This window comes from Miscanthus floridulus, chromosome 13 (genome assembly GCF_019320115.1).
Source record: "Miscanthus floridulus cultivar M001 chromosome 13, ASM1932011v1, whole genome shotgun sequence".
Classification (NCBI taxonomy): Eukaryota; Viridiplantae; Streptophyta; class Magnoliopsida; order Poales; family Poaceae; genus Miscanthus; species Miscanthus floridulus.
The window spans coordinates 11904278-11911883 of NC_089592.1; positions in this window are offsets into that span (position 1 = coordinate 11904278).

Consider the following 7606-nt stretch of genomic DNA (forward strand, 5'->3'; position numbering starts at 1 on the left):
CGAATGACAAATGAATAAAAGTTTGTCGTATAAAAAAATTCAAGTTAAGAAAAAAAAAAGCATCAAGTTCAAGGCCATTCCTATCACTAGTATAATACCCAGTGCTAACACTACAGTGAAAACACAAGACGAAATTCATTAAGATTCACATCTTATATATTGACCAAATATTTTTGTCACAGTAAAATATATGAGTTTACAATTATACCGTAATAGCAAATCATTGAGTGAAAGATAATTTTATCTCTAATTTGAAGAATAAATGTTCTTTCAACCAAACCATCAAAAATACATCACAAGAAAATTGATCATCCTGTAAATTTTGTAAGCATCAATCAGTGACTGATACAAAAGGATCATGTCTAACATTGATGAATATTAGAGTAATTTACATACCACTACTTTGTAAATAAAATAGTTCTGGTTGCCTCCACTGCCGACATGTACTAAAATCACCAGCAGTGAAGCACCTTAACCCTTATCTTGAAGGCATTCATATGCAATTTTGACAATATCCAGTTCTGCCCATTGAAAAGGAGTCGGTTTTAGGTTGCAGTAGATGAACAAAAAGAAAATTTACCAGAATTTTTACAATGGCCAGACTAATTGTAGTGGACCGTGACGCCTAAAAGAGGGGGTGAACTAGGCAACTTAAAATTATAACTCAAAACTATGGCATCTTTTTCTAACCTTAGCAAAACCTATGCAAAAGATAAAATGTCTAAATGTGTAACTATGGTTTTGCTATTGTGTTGCTATCTCTACCGTAAAAGAAGTAATACGAACAATGTCAATGCGGAAGCTAAAGAACAAGGCAGAGATATGCAAACTCCCGTCGACGACTCCGGTATTTTTACCGAGGTATCGAGAAGCGCGCAAGCTTTTCCCTAGTCCTCGTTGGAGCCCCTCGTAAGGGCCAAGCTCCCGGTCGGGCAACTCCGTGGATAGCCTCGGGCCTTCCCCACACGCAAGTGGGTCTCCAACATGTCTTCCGGCAAGCCTCTCCCAGATGCTCCCCGACGTCTTCACTATCAAGCTTTCGGTAGAAACGCCGCCGACCTTGTTCCCTATGGTACACGGTGGCTACCACACCACAAATGCGGTTGGTGTGATCTTGCAAGACTACAAGCCCCTCCGATGTACAACAATGGTGCGTGCAAGCACCGAGTGGTAAGAGGTATGCAAACCTCACTAAACACTAGGCGTAAACCTAGAGCAAGCGCATAAGCGGTGGTCTAATCAACCTAAACACTTCACAAAGCACCTATGCTAATCATCTAATGAATCACTAAGCACTATATAAGTGAAGATCACTAAAATAGTGTGTCAACACCCTTGGTATATTTTCTCAGTTTCACACATCTCATTTGGCCGGTTGGGGGTTGTATTTATAAGCCCCACTGAGAAAGTAGCCGTTGGGGATGAAATCCTGCTTTTCTGCTATTGTCCGGACGCTGCTGTCGTCCTGACTAGACACGTCCGGTCGTCCCGACTGTTAGAGCCGCGATCAACTGATCGGACGCTGCTGGCGTCCGGTCACATGCCACCGGATGCGCCCGGTCGCAATTTCGCAGCTCTGGAACCTCTCTGTACTCAATCGGACGCTGTTGTTCAGCATCCGATCGATTTGCCGCCAGCGTCCGGTCAATGCTGAATGTGTTGTCGAGATGATGAACAGTGCCTTCGGTGCGTCCGGTCATTTTACTTGTTCAGCGTCTGGTCGCTGCTGCTAACGCCTGTTGTAGCCGATTCACTGATCGGAGCGTCCGGTCGATCACCTTACAACGTCCAGTCCATCGTCCGATCACCTCTGTGAGCTCGTATCTTCACGATCTTGCGTGCGGCTTGGTTCCTATCTTCATGCTTGGACTTTGCTTGATATCTTGAGTCTTCTCTTGTGCTTCTAGGGTCTTGGTTAAGGATGTTGATCATCGGATCATCATGTCGCCTTCGTCCAAGTCACGTCTTGCTCCCTATTGAACTACAAAACAATCACTTGCAAATTCATTAGTCCAATTTGAATTTTGTTGGTCATCAAACACCAAAATCTAAAGTAAATAGGACCTAGGGTCCTATTTTCCTTACAATCTCCCCTCTTTTTAGTGATTGATGACAACACGACCAAAACAAGTAAATAATAAAATTTAGGAATTTAAAAACTATCTACTTGCTAGGATGCAATGCAAGGGGCAAGGTCATATGATGGTAAAAGATACTACTTGTAAGACTAAAAGATATCACTTGAAAACTTATCTTGCCCTTGCAAATGTCCCCTTGTGGTATTATGGATTTAAGCCTTGCTTTTGATGCTATCAAATTCTTCCCCATTACATAGGCTAATCCTATAATCCACTATCCTCTCTTTCTCGGACCATTACCACTTGTAAATTATTATGATCTAGCTTTTCGGTCCTACAAATTAATGCTTAGCTTTTGGTCCTCTAAATTCTCTCCCTTTAGAATCAAACTCCTGAAAAGGAAGACTATTAGTAGCACAAGGGAGGGTCAAACTTTGTGATCCTTTGTATGTAGAGTGAAATAGGTCACAAAATTTAACTCTCACATTATATAGACTAAGCTCCCCCTAAATATATGCATACATATGGTAGAAGGCAAAGCATATGCATGATTGACAAATTATTGCTCAAGGAAATTTAATCTATATAATGCATGAAGAAAGCATATAAATATCGAAATGAAATCAACATGATGAGCTTGAAAAAGGCTGTTAGTCTCAAAGCATCCAACATGTAGAGTAACCTCCCCCTAAATTTGTGCACACAAGTATAGAACACTTGTAGGAAACATGCACATTGATTTTAGAACAAAAAATATCACTTGAAAGATGACATCACATGAATGTGAGAGTCATTTTCGAAGGCGATATTTGGAAGAAATTATCTACAATTTGGACTTTGGCACATATTAGATGAACAATCGAAAGACAAGCTATGTGCCGTGCTCCTAAATAATTTTAAACCATGTAGGTTTGCTCCAAGGGTTAAGAATGAAATCGAGCAAGTCTACCATAAGATATACCTAGTGTATGCATGACAAAAGTTATAAATATGCAAGTACAAACCTATGCATGAAAAGTAACTAGATGTTAAAAGATACCACCTGTAGGAAATTAAATATAGTACCACTTGAAGAAAATTGAATCTAGTTACCTAACATGGGAAGGGGAATTTGGGTCCATAGTATTCACTAACCCACTTGGCAATGATCTTGTCCATCATGATGCACCCCATGAAATGCATCTATACTTTGCCAAGTCTTCAAATTCCTCGAAGTCCATTGGATCTCTCACTTCCCTTTTGGGATCCAAACCTTATTGGTGCTCTTCATGTTGGAAATGATTTCCTTTGGCACCCAAAAGCATTTGACCCCATTGTTGACTTGCTTGTTCACCTTGATGGCCACCATCTTATCATTTTTCTTCTTTTTTAACAAGTATGGTGTGGATGTCTTCTTGTACACCTTGTTGGTGTAGGTGTTGGAAAGCTTGCTTGTTTGCTTTTTCTCTTTCTTCTTCGCTCCTCCCCTATTCTTCACCTTGCACTCATAGGACTTGTGACCTTCCTTGTGGCGCACGTAGCAAACCACGGTTTGTCCTTCATCAAGCTTCTTCACTCCCTTGACGGTGTTATCTTGATGAAGTTGGGCTTGCTTTGCCTTGCCTTTCTCTTAAGTCTAAGTCCTTGGTGAGGCGAGCTACTTCTTGCTTGAGTTGCTCATTCTCCTTTGCAACCTCTTATGTGCGTGTATCTACAACAATTTTCTCAACACAAACTTGGTTGCACAAGGGTGAGTCTAAACATAAATCATTACAAGAAGTAGAAGCATCCTTTTTAGACATGTTAAAGATAGACCTTTTCTTTTTAGATGCCTTGGTAGGGGTTGTACCGACGGCTTTAAGATCAGCAACTTTATTAGTTAGATCATCACAATGTTTGGACATGGTTTTCATTTTAGCAAGAAAACTTTTATAAGCATCTTGTGATCTAACTAACTTTTATTTTAATTTTTCATTTTTCTTTACAAGTTGCTCATCATTGATTGTGCATGCATTTGTTGTTGCACTAGCCCCTCAAGTTGCTCAATTTTAGTAGATAGTTCAACATTGAGATTAGCAAAGTTCTCATATTGTTTAAGTAAAGTTTTATATGCTTCTTTTGAAGTATCTAGCTTTTCTTTTAATTTTTCAAGCTTCTTTTGTTGACTAGTGCAAACTTTAGCATAATTAAGATTTTGTTGCACAATTTCATCATAAGACGACATTTGATCATCACTATCACTCTCACTAGAGGATGAGCTTTCATTATCTTGTGCCATAAGGCACATATGAGAAGAGCTTGATGATGAGTGCTTATGGCCTCGCCTCTTGTGATGGTGTTCTTCTTCACTTGAAGAATCATCCCATGACCTTATTGATGTGAGAGCTTGGTTCTTGCACACCTTCTTCTTTAGTCTTAGGGTGTGGGCTTATTTGAACAAACTTCCACAAAGTGCCCCAACTCGCCTGCATCCATAGCATCCTCTCTTTTTTTTGCTCATTTCTTTGATTGGTGAAAATAAGATCTTGAATTTGGATGGGCACACCCTTGACATTGAGCCTTTGGATCATCTTCTCCACCTTGTTGATAAGTTTGATTGATTCTTCATCAAGGATCGGAAGGTGGAGGAGGAAGATTGATCATCATCACTTGAATCTTCATCATCATCATCTTCTTCTTCATCTTAACTTAAGGAGCTTGAGCTTGAGCTTGTCTCAACTTGCTTGCCTTTCATCTTTTTTTTCTTACTACATGCGAGAGCTTTGCCTTTCCTTGATGAAGAGGCTTCTTCTTGACCCATCTTACGTGACATTTCAAATGCCACAATCTTGCCAATGACTATGGCTGGGGTCATGGTGCTCAAGTCCTCCATATTGTGAAGGATGGTGATGATGCTTGAATATTTCTTTTGTGGTAACACGGAGATGATCTTCCTCACGATGTCTACATCATCTAGCTTTGTTAATCGTATAGAATGGAGCTCATTGATAATTAGATTCAAACGAGAATACATATCACGAATAAGCTCATCATCATTACACTTGGTTAAACACATCCATGCTAAAAGATTCAAACAAGCAATTTTTAGCTCTAGCATTGAAATGCATTTCTTTTTCTTCACTTTTTATGGGTTTATCAGAATTCTTAATGGGTTTCATCCCATCATGAGTGACTCTCCAAACATCCAAATCAATCGCCTCAAGGTGACAAGCTATTCTAGCTTTATAGTAAGGGAAGTTAGTGTCATCAAAGTACGGAGACCTAGAGCTATCCATCCCAACCACTCTAAATAGCATCGGCTCAACGGCAGTTAAGCCAAAGGTCTAAATTGAGCCAACCTGGCTCTGATACCACTTGTAGTGGACCGTGACGCCTAAAAGGGGGAGGGGGTAAATTAGGCAACTTAAAATTCTAACTCAAAACTATGGCCTCTTTTTCTAACCTTAGCAAAATCTATGCAAAAGATAAAATATCTAAATGTGCAACTATGGTTTTGCTAGTGTGTTGCTATCTCTACCGCAATAGGAGTAATACAAATAATGTAAATGCGAAAGCTAAAGAACAAGGTAGAGATATGCAAACCCCCGTCGACAACTCTGGTATTTTTACTGAGGTATCGAGAAGCGCGCAAGCTTTCCCCTAGCCCTCATTTGAGCCCCTCGCAAGGGCTAAGCTCGCGGTCGGGTAACTCCGTGGATAGCCTCGGGCCTTCCCCACACGCAAGTGGTTCTCCGATGTGCCTTTCGACAAGCCTCTCCCGGATGCTCCCCGCCGTCTTCACTATCAAGCTTTCGACTAAAACGCCGCGGGCCTTGTTCCCTATGGTACATGGTGGCGGCCACACCACAAACGCGGTTGGTGTGATCTCGCAAGACTACAAGCCCCTCCGATATACAACAATGGTTCGTGCAAGCACCGAGTGGTAAGAGGTATGCAAACCTCACTAAATACTAGGCCTAAACCTAGAGCAAGTACATAAGCGGTGGTCTAATCAACCTAAGCACTTCGCAAAAGCACCTAAGCTAATCACCTAATGAATCACTAAGCACTATGCAAGTGGAGATCACTAAAATGGTGTATCAACACCCTTGGTATGTTTCCTCAGTTCCACACATCTCATTTGGTCGGTTTGGGGTTGTATTTATAAGCTCCACTGAGAAAGTAGCCGTTGGGGACGAAATCCCACTTTTATGCTACTGACCGAACGCTGCTGTTATCCTGACCAGACGCGTTCGGTTGTCCCGACCGTTAGAGTCGCGATCAACTGATCGGACACTACTGGCGTCCGGGCACATGCCGCCGGACGCGTCCGGTTGTAATTTCGTAGCTCTGGAACCTCTCTGTACTTGATCGGACGCTGTTGTGCTGCGTCCGGTCGATTTGCCGCAAGCGTCCGGTCAATGCTGAATGTGTTGCCGGGATCATGAACAGTGCCATCGGTGCATCCGGTCATTTTACTTGTTCAGCGTCCGGTCGCTGCTGCTGACGCCTGCTGTAGCTGAGTCACTGATCGGAGCGTCCGGTCGATCACTTTACAGCGTCTAGTCACCTCTGTGAGCTCGTATCTTCATGATCTTGCGTGCGGCTTGGTTCCTATATTTATGCTTGGACTTTGCATGATATCTTGAGTCTTCTCTTATGCTTTTAGGGTCTTGCTTAAGGTGTTGATCATCGGATCATCACGTCGCCTTCGTCCAAGTCACATCTTGCACCCTATTGAACTACAAAACAATCACTTGCAAATTTATTAGTCCAATTTGGTCTTGTTGGTCATGAAACACCAAAATTCAAAGTAAATGGGCATAGGATCCATTTTCCTTACACTAATGATGACAGGAGCTGGACCAAAAACCAACATCACGTCGATGATGAAAAAGTAGTGCATTATCTCAAGATATAATTCCAGATTGGAGAGGATCCTTGTATCTTAGTAGGAGAGGATCCTTCTGCACTTAGCGTGTACTGGAAATCAATACTGGGTTTCAACGCCCGCGCTAACGCTATGGTAAAAGGAAAAAGTCTACTTAACCCCCCACCTTTCATACTTGGTCTACTTCACCCCCAACTATGAAATCGTCTGTTTTACCTCCTGAACTTTCTAAAACCGTCTATTTTACCCCTGGGCGGTTTTTTGACAACGGTTTGCTACAGTAACAATAGGTTTGCTACAGAAACGGTGGGTTTGCTACAGTGCTGGTGTTTTGAATTTTCTCTTTATTTATTTATTTTCGGTGAATCTTTGAAAAATCATAGTAAATCATAAAATGAAAAATCTAATTTTATTGGACTCCACATGAGTAGATCTACACAGTGAATATATAATACGGTATGCTTTAGTACAAATTTTTTTTAAGCTTTAGATTAATTGGAAAATCTAATTTTGTCTGTAATTAATAAACGGTTTTAGAAAGTTCAGGGGGTAAAATAGACGGTTTCATAGTTGGGGGGTGAAGTAGACCAAGTATGAAAGGTGGGGGGTTAAGTAGACTTTTTCCTATGGTAAAATACAAAACAAGATAAAATTTGTAAAAACTACCGTCAGTCTCTCT